Here is a 19,338-nt window from a genome sequence, read left to right as displayed (position 1 = left end):
CGACTTTTGAGGGATGGATATACCCAAGAAATATTTTATAGAATAGGATCATTTTAGTTTGTGATCAATGAGGTGATGAAATTCCATGTATTTTGCAGCTAATTCCTGTTTTTCATTTGCTCCCTATGTGTTGTTATCTTCCCAATGGAGCATATATGATCATAACAGGATCGATGGCGCTAACAGGAACAGGGCGATTACAGGAACTGGTCGGATTACACTTCGGATAATCCGAGCAACCACTTGGCCTGTTGGGCGTAGGCCTATCGTGAAACGGATCAATTGATTAGTTGGCATTATAGTAGGATATCGGACAACGAACTCGGAGGACTGGAGTTCAAATCTCGGTCGCGGAAATTTTTTTCGTTTTACTCAAATTACTACATCGTTTATTTTGCTTTTTGTGGGAAATAGAATCGTTGTAATTTTGTCATTGTAGATATATCGCCTTCATTTTTGTAGCTTTATGCTATTTTGGTAAGTTTAATACAATCTTTTCATCTGGTATATTTGTTTGAATAATTCTCCTGTTCCTTCGATATACCTTACTAAATGTTTGCTGGGGGGTCAACCTGGACCGGAACTTCATTAAAAAGCCTTTTTTATGTGATCCTTGGGGAACACCTGGGGTGGTATGAAAAAACCTAGTAATTACTTTTGCTAAACTAAATCGAGCAGTCGAGCAGTCGCTTAAAGCAATTGCTTCGGTTGTTATGAATAAAGTTTTTTTGACAGCTGTTTTCTCAGTCAGGAGCTTTTACTTTTAGAACAAGCTAGTTTGGTATGAATAAAGCTCAAATCTGAAGCAATTGCTCGACAAATCTCCTAGCAATTGCTTTATTTTCTAAGCATGCTCGGTAGCAGACTTTTCCAACAAAAAATTCTTTAATAACGTCATGAATTTATCAAATTAGCAATATTTCACTTCAAAACAATTCAAAAAAGCATTTTCAACATGGATAAAGAAAATTCGAAGTGATAACCCAACTTTTTTCATATTCCTGTCGTTGTATAAAATCATTCATCTAAGAAAAAATTAAACAAATCAATTAGTAAATATATCAAATTAAAAAAAAACGGCTATAGTGGAAGAAGTCTCAATTGGCTCAAAGTAAGAAATAAATTGTAATAATTTAAAATATTATACAGATCTATCATTTTTATATTATTTTGTTATAATCCTAAGATTAAAAAAAAATCTAAATTAAAATGCGCCCCTATTGCTATTTTTTTATACATCGGATTATCCCGATCCGAATACATGTGGAAGAGCTTATGATAAATATTAAAGTTAGGCAATTTTTTGTTTGACAATATTCGAATATGTTTTCATTTTTCTTTAAACATCAACATACGAGCACGCATTTACCAAAAACATTCCGGTCGTTCTTACACCCACCAACCGCTTCGTCGACTTCAAGGCTACTTTAGCCGTACTTTTCAATTTTCTGATCGTCTTCTTTTATTTTACTTTAGAAAACTTCAGATTCTGCTGGTTGGATAGCTCTATTTTTCGAAGCAAAAGCTATGTTCTAAGACTTTAGTACACATCCACTAAGCAAATGTTTATTCATACCAAACTAAGCAAATGCTTTGGACTTTTGCTTTGATTGATTTCGAGCTAAGTAAAAGCTATCGAAGCAATTGCTAAACCTTATTCATACCACTACTCAAGTGACTTGAATGGGATTTGACTTCTTTCCATTAAATTTTATTATTTGTTGTCAAAAAACAGACAACAAATGTGATTCAAGCCATTGCAGAAGTCTCAAATCAACTCCAATTTTTTGCAGCTTATAAAGTAGCATCGGTATATCTATACGATCAAATGCTTTGCTAAAGTCTTTATACAATGCCTAATGTGATTTCCATTATCCATTACATTTAGTGAATAATCTAAATAATTCAAGTAAACTTGTAAAAAATTCGCGACCTTTGAAAAATCCATGTAGTGTGTCTGCTATTCGGTTTTTTATTTTGCATATCAATCAATTGTAGAGATTTTAATCTATCATTGGGTATATAAAAAGTGAGCAGTTTTGATGGAAAATTTTAAGAAATCGTGATAACAAAAATTATCATATCATTAATATTTAAGGTACTATGTATATACAGACAAAACGATGGTCATGATATCAAAATAAAACTAAAATTTCAATTTTGAAAAACGGTTCAATTAAGAATGAGATGCAGCGCTGCCAAAAAAAATGTATCCACTTTTAGTGAGTATTTTTTCCGGTAATTCTAGGATAGTGGCCAAAACTAACATTTGAACGTCAAATTTTTATACAGGCCCTTACGTTTAAGGCAACACGCTCAAGAATTTTGTGTTGCCAAAATTGAACCGTGCCAAAATCTAACGGGGTTTTCATCAACTTTTTTCTTACCTATTACTAATAAAAAAAAACCATTGTCATTATTATTAACTCAATTTGATAATTTTTAGTCATTTTTTGTTATTTTTATCATGTTTTAGACACATTTAGAACTTTTTTCTGTTATGTTTAGAATGTTTGTTATTTTAATCATTGTTGTTATTTTTTTTCATTTTGCATCATTTTTAGATAGGGTTAGTTGCCCTACTTTGGACCCTTTAAGCGGTGGTTTTTAAATAATCATGATTTTCTCAAAAATGGAAGGGAAATTTATATCCTTTAGGTAATCCATCTATAAGTCATGATCTTATCTGCAAGTTTATTGAGAGATTTGCAAATATATGGATGATGCGAAGTTCCAACATTGAACCTACTGTTCCTATTTCGGTACTGGACCGGTTCCTTTAAATGGACCTAGAACTAAAATTCATATTAAAATATGATTTTTCGAAAATAAATAAACAAATTTAGTGAAAATGTAATCTTCAATCAATTGTTATCATACAAAAGTATTACAGCTTTTTAACATTTAAAAAAACTTAAATTTCTGTTAAGAATATTACAAACACTTTCATTCCCCGTCAGCTCTATCAGCTGAACAATAGCTAAAACTTGTTTGTGTCTACTTACTTCTAGTTTATGTGCGTAAAGCTGGCAAAAACTGTTAGAAATATTCAATATTGGTTTAGAATTATGCCTCAAGAAAAAATTCGCACCTTTGTTGATTTGTTGGTATTGATACAAAGTTTTGGTGATGTTCGGTCTAAACATGGAACATCAAAGTCGAAAGTTTCCTATATTTAGATCCGTTGCAAATTTTCCGAGTTTTCCATTGATTTTCATGAATTTTAAGAAAAATTGGTAGGATGGATCATATTCTCCACAGTAAAAGTAATTTTCCTTTAAACTTTTGCTTGGACAGTAAAAAATCGTGATTTTTCCTTAAACACTCTAATTTTTCAAAACGTGCCCCACTAAATGAGCTGTCTGATTTACTACTGATGAGGAGGTACATTTTTAAAAACGTAATAAATTTAATTAAAAAGGCTTTTAATGTCAAAAAACGGTATGGTTGGGTTCAGGAAGAATAAGAGTTCATTGTGTGCATAGAAATATATTAATTCTATGCCAGCAAAAAGAATTATTAACAATTTTCGACATTTTAGGACTAAAGTAGGCTCGAGGTCCAAAGTAGGAGCACTCACCCTATTTTTTGTCATTTCTATTCTTTTGGTTGTATTTGCTTCCGAGTTTTTTTTTTATTTTTATGTTTTTTGTCATTTTTGAGTGTTTGTCTAAGTTATATTGGTCCTGTTAGAGCAAAAACTATATGGTAATGTCGTCCATAAAACCGTTCGATTTTGGCACATGTGCCAAAATCGAATGTTGCCAAAAACGAACGGGGTAGCTGTATATGATTGAGAAGATCTATTTTTCACAATTTCAAAAATTATATAATTTTTTTTTTGATACGCCAAAGTACTCAGCAGATACTGGAATTAAAAAATGATGTTTTTTTCGAAGTTTTTCCGTTCAAAGCTTCCTTCAGGTCATCTGCTAAGTCAAATTGATTTGATCAAAATCTTGAATAAGTTACCTAAACAATGAATCTAAAATCATAAATATCGGTCGAGATATGTAGCCAGGGGAATGAAATCAGTTTACTAGACAAAACAATCGAAAAATAACGGCGAAATTTTGCGAACGGCTTGGGAAGGTTAATCATTGATCAATCAACCGATTTTTCTGCTTCAACAGTATTCTGAACTTGCGGCGTCGTTTGTCCTCGGCTGTAGGACTGCTATCGCTCTCCAAAAGATTTTTCATGTTCTTTTCTGCTAAGTAAATTCGGGTATTAAACTTGGTACTTTTCAAGTCAAATTAAACGATCCATAGCAACTTGAATTTTAACAAAAATCTCCAAGTATCAAGATAGTCGGGCTGTTGTTTTTCCGAACAAATCGTTGGCGTTACGTACACAATGTTTATGGTGCTGACGCCCTGCGAGATGGGGTCCAAGCTTTGTAGCTTTCCACACAAGTATTGCAGCTTTGCATTCAAGCTTTGAGTGGAAGCACATCATCACACTAATACTTAGAAAATCAAGCGTAGCTTCAAGCTTCACTCACACAATGTATTGTTTACAACAATGCAATTTGCACTGGTGCATGTGTGTGCATGAAAAAAGTTCAAACTCGAGCTTGAATCTCAACCCGTCAACCCTAATTTGACGCTAGTGTTTTGTCGCCAGAATTCCGGGGAAGCCGATAGCGCCTGATTTTAAGTTTGAAATTTGACGAAATAACATTGCCTGCTTAGATGTCTTTCGAGCGATCGATGCGTCTCTGGTGCCGACATTGCCCATAAATATTGATAAAAACTGGAAAAGAGTGCCCTGCCTGTATTAGTCTGTTCATGCAGTGTTTGCATGCGTATGTACTGATTCAAGTACCACACAATCAATCATACAGTTAGATTTACTATATTTATAGATCAATGCCTAGAATCAGTTTACAGTTTACATTTCATATTGAATTAAAACTTTACTGAAGTCCGTGAATAAAGCCTGAGTAGAATTTCCACGATCAATGGATTGATAGAACAAAATTCAATCGAATGAGTAGTTGTAGAACGTTCTTTAACAAATCCATGTTGCTTTTCAGTAATGAGTGTTTTATTTTGATTGTTTTCGGTAATCTTTGTTGACTGTAATAACACTAGTTTACAGCATTTTTGAACTCAGTAAACTGAAGGTCATTTCTAATGTGAAATCGGGCGCTGAATCCGAAAATGAAATTCAAAAAAATCTCAGTAGAACCGTTTTTGAGTTACGCTCCAAATATGAAATTTCGGAAAAAAATAAAAAAGTTGTTATACTTAGATTAAAATATCTCGGACGGTATAACAGTAATTTGAAATCCCTCTTTTGCAAATTGAAGGTGAATAAATTTTCTATCGATCATCTGAACATTGTTACCAACAGTATTGTTGATATTAGTGACTTTATGAGAAAAAAATTATAAAAACGCATTTTTTTAGAGAAAATTTTATTTCAACGAAAGTTTTGGACTCGATGGTAGCATTTAAAAAATCTGATTCTCTTTTGCACATAAATGTCAATTTAAAACAAATATTTCAAGTGGTTGTTTATCAAAATCGGTTGAAAATTGAAGAAGATATGGCTACTTTAGTAGAATTTTTATAGTTTTTCATAATTTAACGAACCGCATTACACTTATCATGGTATAGGAAGAATGAAACATGATAAATCTCACTCGCTCCAAGTCAAAATCATTTATTAGCTTACCAGAAGGCCACATGCCAAGTTTCGGGAAGATCTGACCCTGTTGTGGTATGAGCCTACTTGGTTGAATGATTCAACTGAATCAAAGCAATCGAAAGATTCCTTTTAATTCAACCACGATAAATGAAAAGTTCATATACCAGTATTTCGATAGCAACTTACTACCTTCTTCAGTGAACGTTTTCGATTGATGAATGTGTATCGTTTCCCTCCCTTATATTGTCCGGATTAGGTAAGCCACTACTAGGTAGCAGAAACCTCCGAATGCTCGGCAGTTGTGCCGTTGTCTGTTTTTTGGGTCTACCTACCCTATTCTGGGTGTTTTCTGGTAGTGCTAAATTATTTTCTACCCGTTTTTGGGCATTGTCAGGTGAATTATTGTATCTCTTTTTACCTAAGAATTTGAACAACCAAGTGTGCCCTGGTCCAGACCAGGGGGAGGGAGGGAAACGATACACGAAAACGTTCACTGAAGAAGGTAGGGTAACGGACTTATTTTGGACCAGGTACATATTTTGGACCACCTTGCAGCTTTTTTCCAATTTTCCTCTCATATATCAGGTTAAACATGAAACTTTTGAACAAATATAGTTGAAGCTACTTCTTATGATTCCAGTCATATCTAAGATTCCATTTAAATATGCTGTTAAGGGATAGAAAATTGAAAATAAAGTTTTGATTTTTCGCTGTTGTTCCAAATCAAGTCCATTTCAGGAGGACGTGTCATTATTCGAGTCAACTTCCAAGAAGTTTTCTGCCTATCTGTGATGAATTTAACAACATCAAACATGTTCACAGTTATGATTAAACACTTGAAAACAAGTTTGCAAGCTCGAAGGACCAAAAAAACTTGTTTTCGTAGTAATTTCACCCATGTCGAAAATAGGTCCTACTTAAATCCTCAAGGACTTATTTTGGACCACCCAACATAACCTGAGTATTAAACCGGCTGTTAAATGTTCATGAACGTAATAAAACGTTGTACGTTATATGAAAAAAATAATGCACACTATTTCAATCGCATATAATAAATAAATTTTTGACATTTTGGCTTTATTTTATTCAATCAACTCGCAAAAGTCCAAACCCGTCTTTAGACGAAGTTCACTTCAATCGGCATAAAACCAAGCCAATCATTGTTTTAACTTACTTTTCAAGCACTATGCTTCAAACAACGTTAATCTTACAATCTACATTAATGGCAACTGTTTGATAGATAGGCAGTTTTCAAAAACTACAGCTTAAAGAAGCTTTATAACATAAAAAAAACTGGAAATTCTTCAATTTTTATTAATTCAATATTTGTGATGCTTCATGAAACATTATTGCAAGTTTTGTCTAAAAGTTACAACCATACAGGGTTGATTTTCGAGAAATTAAAAACTTGGTTAGGTCGACGAGACGAAACATTAACCCCTTCTAAAGTAGGGGTTGTGAAAAAAACGACAACAAATCGGAAAATAAATGTGGACCTAATTAAGTTTAATATTTGTAAGAGTCGAAATATCTCAGTTAATATTAGAACAATTTCAACAGATAATATATTCAATTATAGCTATGAGATAGATTAAACATGATTCAAAAGTTAGGAAAAAAAAGTTTAAATGTGTAAATATTTCAATCGAAAAGTACTAAAAATCTTGTTTTTCAGCCCCTGTGGTTATGCAATTTTTGAAAATATAATTGTTGAAGAAATTACGATCACGATAATTTTTTTTCGTATAACAAAAGTTGTTTCGAAGATAAAACTGAACTTTTGTGAAATTTTCAGTGAAAAAAAAACTGGCTTTTAGATGGTTTAAAAGATTGCATAATTCTCGCACATTTTTATCTTTTTTGAATCTATGTATTCTACAGAACTGAAGCTAAATCAAATCCACTAAGGTTCTGGAAGTAAAAATGCATCAAATGATGTCGCGAAGCTGAAGATGTCAGACTTTCTTAACTTTTCATTGAATCGCCGGAAGGAGATTTGCTTTCTAAGAATTGATCTTTAAGATAAGATTACTGGCCAGTATTTAACACTACAGAATAAATTTCGTTGAGATTGCAGTGTGCGGTCGAAATTTTCAAAACATTTAAAACACACTATATCACGGGAGAGTTTTTCTGTTTTTACTCTATTCTTATCGAAAATTACTTCTTTAAAGCAGAAGAAGTTGTAGAAAAATATAGATTGTTGGAGTAGGAAATATTCAAACAAGTGTACCTAAATAGGAGCTGGGGAAAAATTTAAGAAAGTTAGTTCAGGAATGAATTAATATGAACAAAAAAAAACTTGACTACAAGAATTAGAAAGAAAAGGATTAACTGAATTATTCGTATAATGGCGCATCAATCACTAGCGTCAATATAGCAAAATTTAGAAAAAAAATCTTATTTAGTTTAAGGGTGGTCCAAAATAGGTCCAAAGGGTGGTCCAAAATAGAAACCTAGTGGTCCAAAATAGCGACCACAGTAATTATCGAAGAAACGAGTTTTTGGGCTTAAATCTTGTTACATTGCCACAAACAACGATATGTTTCGATAGAAAAAGCCTTGATCTTTGTAATGAACGGATAAAGCAGTTAAAAATTGTAAAATCTACTTTTTTATTTCAGAAAATAGCCTAGCCACTTCCCAAAGCGGTCCAAAATTGGTCCGTTACCCTAGTAAGTTGCTATCGAAATACTGGTATATGAACTTTTCATTTACCGTGGTTGAATTAAAAGGAATCTTTCGATTGCTTTGATTAAGATCTGACCATAAGGAGGGGTTGCTTGAGTCTCAAACGTGAATAAAATTTTGAGGTATTTTGACGCAAGGAACGAAAATACTGGTTTTTCATCTATAACTTCTTTCATGACAAGCTGATTGTTTTTTATGGTAAATTTTCTTAAATTCTTAGTTGAGACAAATATTTCACCCGAAGTTTGTAACTCGATTGGATTTGAAACAGAAAAGTTATTGCGGTTCAAAGATTGTATTTTGGTCGAAAATTCTCGTATAAAACGCAATGCGTAAAAAGTACTCATTGCGTGTTGGACAAAATTTGCGGCCTTTGAACTGCAATAACTTTTTTCCTTTAAGTCCAATCGTGTTGCAGTCTTCGGGTGAAATATTTGTCTCAACTTGCGCTTTAAGAAAATTTACCATAAAAAACAAATGGGCTAGTGATGAAAAAAGTTATTGATGAAAAACCAGTATTTTTTTTATCCTCCCGGGCAGAAAACCTTATAATTTTATTCACGTTTGATACTCAAGCAACCCCGCTCTATGACCAGATCTTCCCGAAACTTGGCATGTGACCTTCAGGTTAGCTAATTTATAATTTTGACTTGGAGCGAGTGAGATTTATCATGTGTTATTCTTCTTTATAGTATAGCTATGATAAGTGTACTGTGGTTCGTTAAATTATTAAAAACTGCAAAAATTACAGTTATGGTAAAGCTATGTGGTTTATCTATAGGTGGAGACAAGACTACCCTTGCACGAGTGTGATGCCGAAACCCTTTAAAACAAAATCAGTAACCAACACACTTGAATTCGTCAACCAACTTCAAACGTCGTGAGATATCGAAGAGGACGAGATCATGGTTCCTTTTGATGTATCAGGTATCAGAAAAGGGGTAGGCTTGATAGCGGCACGTTATCCAAACAAACGGGAAAATTGTGCCTAGCCTTTTTTTTACAGATTTCATCATATACCTGAGAAACCTGAAAACCATAAAAGGATTAGAAAATAAATAAATGTTTAGGGCATAAAGCCGATCAACGTAGGGATTTTGAAGCATTGAAGCTTTTAACCACATTGGGTAAAAAATGACAGATTGTTAATTTAGTTTAAATTCTTACACAGCAAAAAATTTCTAAAAGTATACGGAATCTAAAACACGAGTGATCTATTTTTTTACAAGTGTAATGAAAAAAAGATGTAATTTTCCACTCCTTTTGATGTAATTTTAGTCTTTTTTCAAAAAGCGGATAGAAATAAATTGTTTTGCTATAATTTTACATTCCGTGATGTAAAAATCAACTGGTCAATGAAATTTATATCACAAACAGTGTAAAATTATATCTATTGAATTTAAAATTGAATAAAACAGTCTGCCTGAGCAGTCAAGTCAGTATTCGGAAACCGAGTATCTTGTTTTCAAGACGCAGCTCCAGCATCTCAACACTTTGCTAAAATTGGTAGGTTTCTGTGAAAAATAGACGAATGATGTTATTGAAACTAATAAGTTATGTCTCGATTACAGCGTCGGCTGAGTGGCAGAGATCCGATAAGATTGTCTGGAGAGAAATTTGCCTGAACGATCCAAGGCCTTTGTTAACAAAAACACATCCTGACCCGGCTGACGACGTGTGAATCCGGACCATGACAGTGCGGAAAGGTATTCCCTTTGGTCCCCCAGTGACGCTGACCGATTGGAATATCAACAGGATGTATATGTTCGTGTACAACATTGCCTCAGTCTGGCGGTGCTCGTGATGGTGGGTGTACTTTTTTCCATTACTATTGATGTTTTTTGTTTCAAAAATAAATGTTTAATAATAGTAATATAGTGTATTTTATTGACATAAGACTTGAATATTTCATAAAAACTGCAAATATCGAGAAAAAAATATAAAATTTTACATCGCTGTGTATTTTTACACGACAATAAGCTGTTCTCTTTTCGTGCATCGTATTTGGTATAAATTTACACGCCTCAATGTAACGATGATGTAAATTTAGATTGAAAACGATGTTCCGTTTTCGTGCATCGTTTTCAATCTAAAATTACACGAATTTTTCTTGCTGTGTAGAGTTAGATACACTTATAACAGGATATGCTAGAGTACATAAAAGCTTTCTAGCAAACGAAAAACAGGCATATATGAGCAAAAAAGAATCACACATTATCGATTCATAACTACAAAATTCAGGAGATTTGAGTTTACAGTGATCAGAAAATGTTCTAACCAGGATGCTACAATGAGGGCAAATAAACGATTTTATAATGGCAAAGTTGGCATTTAGCCTATCGCTATCCACATAGGGATTTTTAAGCAATGAAGATATTTTTTTAATCATAATATTGGAAATAAGGATTTTTTTTAAATTTCTTTGTTAAATTCTGACATACATTAAAAAAATGAAGTTGGGCAAAAGAGGGACATGTACACACTAAGTGGAAGGTAAATATAGGTACAATAGTACCTCTGAATCATAGCTTAACCATACAGAAGATTCAGAGCACAAAGACTTGATTTTATATAATTTTATTCAACTGGCCAGTTAGCGCTCTAGTTAGACGACTACAATGAGCTTCTGTGACACCAAATTAGAAATAAGCGATATTAACACTGCACGAAGCTGTAGCAGTGGATTCCAGAACCAGGATTGACGTATGATACGAAATATCAGAGTACGATATTAAGGGAGCTTTGACTCTTCTTAACACTATAACCATTCTAAAGCTAAGGGAACATGTGTCAATACAAGAGAAGTGACATATATTAGATGAAACAGATAGATATGACTGTCGACATGCGATACAAGTTTTGATCAAAAACTTGATTTAATAGGGAATATTGAAGCCTTTTGGCAACCTAAAAAAAAAATATTTTTTTGAAATTTTTTTCCACGGAAACGATATTTGTACGGCTTTAATGATTGAATAACCATGACGCAGTTTTAACAATTAAATATCTTTATATGAACGGACAGTTACGTCCACAAAATTCTGTTACCAATCCAAATATAGAAGGGACTGAATACTTGTCCATTATAAGGAAAATACACTAATTTTGCGCTTGACGTAACAGATATAACTGATGTAATTTAGATCATATTCTTCTATGATTTCAAATCGGTTAATATTAACAGATAGCCAAAAGCAATGGGACCGTAAGCGATGCGATTGCGATTAACATTTGAACACTTGGGAAGAGATTTTATTAAACGGAGTTACTAGGAGAGCAAAGAGATTAGTTAAATGAAAAATCATATTCCAAATTGGTAAAACGAGAAAATATAGAAGAATACAGCTTGTGCAAATGCATGTACTACATATGCACTATTGGTATACCCTTCTCGAGAGAAAATACGTACAAAGGTTAAAAAATACTAGCATGAATTTAAAACTGATTCAGATTCAAAACATTTTCTTCCAATGTTTTGAACTTGAAAAACTTCTGAACTCTGCATGCAATAATTGACCTTGACCTATTTTCTCCCCCGCCCAGATACAGCCTCATTGATTTCCAATAGACAGAAATATGAGATAAACGTATCTGGGAAGTACTGGATAAGTCGCCTCGTACGACATGGACCAGTATCCCAGTGGCAGTATTCTTTAGACCGCTGCCACACAACCCTTTAAAACAAAATCAGTAACCAAAACACTTGAATTCGTCAACCAACTTCAAGCGTCGTGAGATATCGAAGAGGACGAGATCATGGTTCCTTTTGATGTATCAGCTTTGTTTCCAAGTGTTACCGTTAGGAAGCTTCTTATCTGTTAGAAGATTGGTTGCTTCAATAACACAATTGGTCACTTCAACAGCACTTGGAAACTCAAAGTTAGAAACTACGAGAAATTGATGGACTTGTGTATGGAACAAACTCTCTTTATATTTAGAGATTTGTTCTATAGACAAACAAATGGGCACCAATGGGAAACCCTCTGTCTCCATTCTTGTGTGTATTGTTTATGGCTCATTTGGAAAATATTCTTAAAAATAAAGATTTATTACCCGAAAAATGGTGGAAATACGTCGATGATATTTTTTGTGTAGCAAACAAAGATTTTCTTGAAGAACTTCTAACATCCATAAACGGTTTGCATAAGAATATCAAATTCACTTGCGAAATAGAAGAAGACAGGAAATTACCTTTCCTGGATATTCTGGTAAGAAGAGATGAAGGCATATTCCAATTCGAAATCTATAGGAAGCCGACGAATACCATGAGGGTAATACCGAGCACGTGCGAGCACCTCAAACCACTCTTTCCAGCATAAGATGGTGGTGTTCCACCACATGATCCATCGGATGAACTCCATTCCTCAATGAACTGAAGGAAGAGAAAAGAAGCTTCAATATATTTTCCAAACGGCTGATAAAAATGGATACCAAAGTAGATCAATTCAAGCCATCACAAGAAAAAAGAAATATTGCTTCAATGGAAATCTTTCTCTACTTTAACCCCCATTCAGAAGGAGTTTTAACGAAGATCTATGGAGTTCAACAGTGTCAACGCACTTGAATTGCGACAAAGTTTGATATTGAGCTTTCACTAGCTCAAATAATCAACTGAAATCCATCTTAGGATCGATCTAGTGGATCTCCTTCATAGATCTGGGGTGTACAAAATCAGTTTTTCTGACTGTGATAAGGTGTACATTGGACAAACCAAAAAAAATATGATAGATTCGAGGAACACATGGCTATAGCTAGATCTGACTCAAAAAAGAAAATCCTTCCTTCACAGAATCCTAGATCTGCAGTAGCATCAGTAGCATTGCACATGTGTGAATCTGGTCACTCTATTGATCGAGGATATGTCTCGCTGATTCGGTTTTTGAATAATAATTCGCTTTAATTGGATGTTGCTGAAAGCATTGAAATTTATTATTTTTATTTATTTTTATAAAATAAAAAGAAAAAAAGAAAGTAATCTTATCAAATTCATCGAATATAGTCTGCTGTGTTGAATATTTAAATTAATCAGTGTAACAATTTTTATTTTTCGATATAAATTGCAATTCTCCTTGGCTTTCTTAACGCCCACATAATCCGGCACCCTTCTCTAAATTTCCATCCTGTAGTCTCGCATCTTACTACCAACAATATAAATATAATAATCGCTCCCAGCAGGGGCTTTCCGGTCAAATAAAGGTTCACCCACACACGCTGAACATGTTTCCGATCCGATCCGTCCCTATCCTATCCCATCATCGCCATTCCCTTCCATTCACCCAATCCAACCCAACCCAACCTAGGCCCCGGGACCGCAGAAAACACGAAAGACCCGATACCTACTTCTGTTTGGATTTCACTTTGTCCGTTTCAGTTCAGCTGCCATGAATGCGCTGCCAAGTTGAACCAAAAAGAAGAAGGAAAAAAAAACAATACGAAGTGAAAAAGAAAACCGAAAACCAGAGCGGGAAGCCGTTTTAATACCAACTCTTGCACATTTTCAGGCTCCTGCCCGGGGAGACTAGCGCGGAGTTTCACCATCAAGTTATTTTTGGGTTTTTATGTTGTTTTCTTTCTATTTATTTTTCCTAAATGAATTTTTGACTGAGACTATACTAAATACAAATGGCACCATATGTACCTACATGTATATCTACATAAATTTCGAGTTTGACGCTTCGCTGTACGACTGCAAAGAATGTTTGGAAAACCTGTTTGTTTGTTTAGCTCGTTTTGAAAATTAGATTTTTATTGTCGCTGTTCGTTTTAAGCTGATAACGGCGACCTTTTCTTGCCCTTGTGGAGTTATTAATTGTGTTGGTACCACTAGCTTATCATATCGTTCCGTTGTATGTGTAACATCGTTCGCTGTATTACTTGTTTCTTCTTTTTGTAACAAAAAAAAACCAAACCAAGAAATTGCTTCTGCCCGGGTACAGTACTGTAAAAAGTAATTATCATCATCACCTCGATCGCTAGGCGAGACTTTTCTGCTGCAGACTTCATGCTTGACTCCTATACATTCACATGGTTCGTTTATCTCTTGTTGTCGTTGAAAGAGTTTTGTTTTGTTTTCTTTTCTTCACGTGACAAAGGCAACAAAAAAAATAGGTATTTAACTGCTCCTCGTCATGACGACCAGCAAAAGGGCGTACATATTCGAGTGCAACTGTACCAGTTAGCAGGAAACTCTAGTTGAAAATTTATCGGGGCCTACACGACGAGACTAGCGAGGATTTTGACATGGTTATTTCTATTGTTGTAAAGGGGGTTTTTAATAAGTTTTTTTTTTAACAAAAAACCGGTTGAACAGTTTTGTTAGTCATTCCAATGATGTGCTGAAACTTTTTAGTAGGCTGGGGTTTTCGACTCATTGAAAGTTGGTTCATCACCATCAATCAGGGGTTTATTGTAATTTCCGTTCATTCGAAATAGCTTGGGCAGTTTTGAAAGAACTATATCCGAATACCAAAGACCATGGTATAAACACAAAGAACAGACGTACAAGCTATTTCACGAAACTTGTGTAAAATTTCCAACGAACATTTTAACCAATTTTTCCTTTTTAGCTTAGTCACCAGTTGTCTCCAAATACACCAAAGAGAACTGTGAAAATTTGATTTGTAACTTTTGAACGGCGCAATAGATGGCACTGTTTCAAGTCAATTTTTAAGGAATTTTTGGGTGTCAGCATTTGAAATTTTACACACTTTTTTAAAGATTTTTTGTTCGAGCTTGTACGTCTGTTCTCTGTGGTATAAATATAACCGAACAATGATTTACAATTTAACAATAAACTTCATCGTTATATGTCAATATTTATCAACCACTTTTAATTTCGACATTACCATCATTTTCAAAGTCACCGTGAAATATATTGTTAATTCAAAAGACGTCATAGTCGACAATACCGCAAGCACGGTATTGTAAGGATGAATAAAACGATAGTGTTAAAATTCCAGACAGATAAACAAACAACAAATAGCAAGCACGGTACCACAATAGTTTTCTTTTCATTTTTATTGTTACTGTGTACTTCGTGGTAAAATTATTCTAACTATTATTAATCTTTTATTACGAGAAAAGATTATTTATTAATTCCACTTGCGCGTTGATTTGTTAAGACTATTAGATGTGTCCTCTTGCGGTATTTTCAATTTTAAAGCTTTCAACTTGCTTGGAAATACTTTCGAGTATTACAAATTTTCACGAAAATTGTGCATTTTGAGGACAGTGGCGTACAAGTTACAGCCACAAAAATTAGTTTCTATGGAAATACTGAAGAATTCAGTACAACGCTAACTAATTTTAATAACTACATCATCATTCTGGAAATCTGCCAACCAATATGGTGGACGAGATAACGTGTTATTTCGAAGAACTTTGGGCCCAGGGCTGGAAAACAGGAATAATGAAGAAAAAATCGCACAAATGGCAAATTGGTCTGATTAAATCACCGACCAGTGAGCGAGTAACAAATTTTGTTTCTTGAAAATAATCATTGTAAAAACTTTTATAAGACTTTAAGAAAGGTTTTCGTTGCAGGTTTGCAAATCTCAACAAACTGAGCATGCCTGATACATAAATCAATAGTTTTGTTGGTTTTGGTCGGCTCCGGAATAAATTTTTATCTTAAAGTTTAAGACTTAAACGATTAAGGCTATGATCATTTAGTATCCGGGCACTTTATTTCGGTGATAGCTACGTTAATAGAGCTCGGATATGCAAAACTTTAGTAGCGTTGTGTTGGTTATGAAAAGGACTATCTTGCCTATTTTTGCTAGATTTTTAAGTTAACGTGTGTTTGAGATATTTACGATGCAAAAAGGCATGGTAAAAATAATTTTGCACAAATTTGCTCCTTTCACGCATTTCGCGCCTCAAAAATTCTTCATTGTTGACTTGAAAGCTCATGAACTGTTGATTTTTTCTGATTTTGTTTTGGACCAAATGGTTAAGAAGTATAAGGAGCCACTCTAGGATCCTCACGAAGTTCAAACCAACCATCGGAGTGCAACCCTTGATCTTAAATATGGTAAAAATGCTATGGTTATTGGGGATAACTGAATGCAGACCCCTTAAATATTGCAAAAATCCATTTCTGGCAGGCAAAAAGTGTTGCCTGACTAGTAGACATCAAGTTAATAACTAATAATGATCAGTTCCAAAAATTGCAATCTGTGCATCCGGTTTTTACGCAATTTGCCAGATGTGTTCTGATGGACAAAAAAAAAATATGTTAAAACCGGATTTAAGAGATCAAATTCTTCGAGATGCCTACTCATGAAAAGGTTCCAACCAGATTCTAATTGCTTTTTTCAGGTGAGTTTGTGTAAAATATAATGATTTTGCAAAGGTTTTGCTTCTGTGATAAAAAAAAATCAATACATGACTGAAAAAAGTTAGAGTATTTCTTGAAATCATTGATAAATTTTTTTTTATATTTTTACATTAAATGTCATATTAACACCTTCATTTCCTCCATAGAAAGATTTTCGATCAAATGAAAAGTTTTTAAAATACACACGTTTGTAACTGCCCAGATACTAAATGATCATAGCCTTAGAACTCTTTTCGAAAACTGCTCAGTTTTTTTTGTTGAAAAACAGAAAAAAATATGCTGCAGCGAATTTCTATTTGCCTCACCTAGCTGCAGGCGAGAGGACATTGAAATATCTGGAATGATGAGTACCTTTTTAAAGCCGTTTGGGGAAAGTGTTCGTAAGTGAGCATATTGGGTAATAAGCACATACAGCTGATAGATCAACATATCTAACCAGTGCAGGATAATCCGCTTTTGGCACATGGTATGAACAAAATTAATTGTTATACAAAGTAAAACAAAAACAAACAAGATTTTCAACAGTTTTGTTAAAATACATTAAACTTTAATACTCGTGCGTATATAATCTGCAAACAAAATTGTTGATGTGTTTTCTTTCTAGTTCTAAATTGGGATGGGAATTTAGTAATATTGACCGTTGACCAATGAGAGAACTGGAAAATATTGTAGCTGTCAACGATTTGAAGGCTGTGAGAGCAAAATCTTGTGCTCTCTCGTATTCTTCTGGTAGGAACGAATAAGGTATCGAATTACGCCCGATTGGTGTAGTTTTAGTCGCTTAAGATAGGAATGAAATTTATGTATGTATATTGCCTCCACTTTAGTAGGTAAATGCTGTTTTTTCAACTTTCATACGATCATTCTATACTCTATATGGAACGTATATTAAAACAGCGTGAGAATACAGTTACAAAAATGCTTGCTGGGTAAGCATGCCTCATCTTCATATAAACAATAGTTTTTTATGTTGTTTGGTACCGGAACGAGTTTTAATCATAAACGATTACAGCTCTTTTCAAAAAGTGCTCAGTTTTTTGTTGAAAAGTAAAAAAATGCTGCAGCGAATTTCTATTTGCCAGTCCAAGATTTAAATAAATGGTATGATTTTCTACATTTCTAACGTAACATTAGGAAATTGGGGAATCGTGGGCCACCATATCCAAATTGACCAAATAACATACAAAGTTTATGAGTTGACCTAAAACTGTAATTTCATAATTCATGTTTTTATTTGAAAGCCATTTCAGGTGAGCAAATAAAAAAAAGAGTTCTTGTTGCTCGAATAATTTCAAAAACTTGGTTTGCGAACGTTTTTCTAAATTCCTTTTATTTATTTATGTTATTATGATATTTATGATATTTTTCTTAACTCTTCATTTGGCATGAGAAAACTTTACAGATAGGATGAACCTATTTGAAGTTATGAATGTGTATAAAAACACCAAAATATAGGTGGCCCAAGATACCCCACATTATGTGGCCCATGATTCCCCATAAACTATGATTTGCAAATTGATTGCGTTTTAGTGACTTATTGATAATTCATGGAAAATACTTTTTCTATGTTCAACAGCATGACAAAACTAAGACTATAAGCATATAAGCGTATTTTTGTTATGAACTTAAGATTTACCACCAATGAAATTTGCGAGTGCTTGTTTAATTATGAAAGTATATTTTTTAAGCTATGTTGCGTACATAAGTTAATAACATAACAGTGTTGTTACAACGCATAGAAATACATATAGGGGAGAATGGGGATACTTGATCCCCTTTTATTATTTTCATCATATCTTTTTGGAAAAAATTTGAAGCTCACCGTCTTTTGCATTTTCTGACAGCGTGTAATTTCAAGTTTTTATGCTCCAAAAGTTGATATTTTTTAAGTTAAAGGGTGATACGGTCAAAAGTTGGGCTATATCAACTTGACATATTTCTTTCAATTTTGCATTTAAAAAACCTGAACACCCCTCACTTTGAAGGTGTGTATGTGTAGAATGTTGCTTCTATTTTGATTTTGGAATTCACTCTTCAGTTGTCAAAATGTCGTCCAAAAAAGAAGAGCTACTCGCACGCAAAGCTGGCAAAATCGCTAAAAGTTGCCAAATCAACCGTTACAAATGTAATTAAACTGTTTGTGGATCGTTTGTCGACAGCCAGGTAGTCTGGATCGGGGGGAAATCGAAAAACGGAAGCCGCTGAGACGGCAAAGAGAGTTGCTGGTAGTTTCAAGCGAAACCCTAACCTCTCTCTCCGAGATGCCGCAAATAAGCTGGGTGTATCGTCTACAACCGTGCATCGAGCCGTTAACTAATTTTTGCGATATTAGTTCTCATTTCTCAGTTACAGACAAAAAGAATTTCAAAAGTCTGCCTACTACCCTAGAATTATTGCATACTTAAAGGCGCAATTTGCTGTTTTTTGTTAAAAATACAGTATTTTTAGTCCTTTTTAACAGATAATTACTGGATACACATTTGTTTTCGGACAAATATTAGTAATTGCACGATAACCAATGATCACGATCCATTCAGAAGAAAAGAACATCATTTTGGACTCTAGGGATTAATTATACCCATAATATACATTTCGGAAAACTTCTTCTTAAAAAAAATTGAGAGTTTCCTATTGCTGTGAAAAAATATGGCAAA

At 33.9% G+C, this 19,338-nt stretch overlaps 1 protein-coding gene across 3 annotated transcripts in view; it reads right to left on the bottom strand.

Annotated features, from left to right (window-relative positions):
- The window catches only part of LOC129745291 (E3 ubiquitin-protein ligase ariadne-1), a 66,801-nt gene that overhangs the window by 3,306 nt on the left and 44,157 nt on the right, over window positions 1-19,338 (bottom strand). The window lies entirely within an intron of this gene.

The sequence above is a fragment of the Uranotaenia lowii genome, chromosome 2, assembly GCF_029784155.1.
Source record: "Uranotaenia lowii strain MFRU-FL chromosome 2, ASM2978415v1, whole genome shotgun sequence".
Classification (NCBI taxonomy): Eukaryota; Metazoa; Arthropoda; class Insecta; order Diptera; family Culicidae; genus Uranotaenia; species Uranotaenia lowii.
The sequence above is the reverse complement of the archived record's forward strand: the minus strand, read 5'-3'. Positions and strand labels throughout refer to the sequence as shown.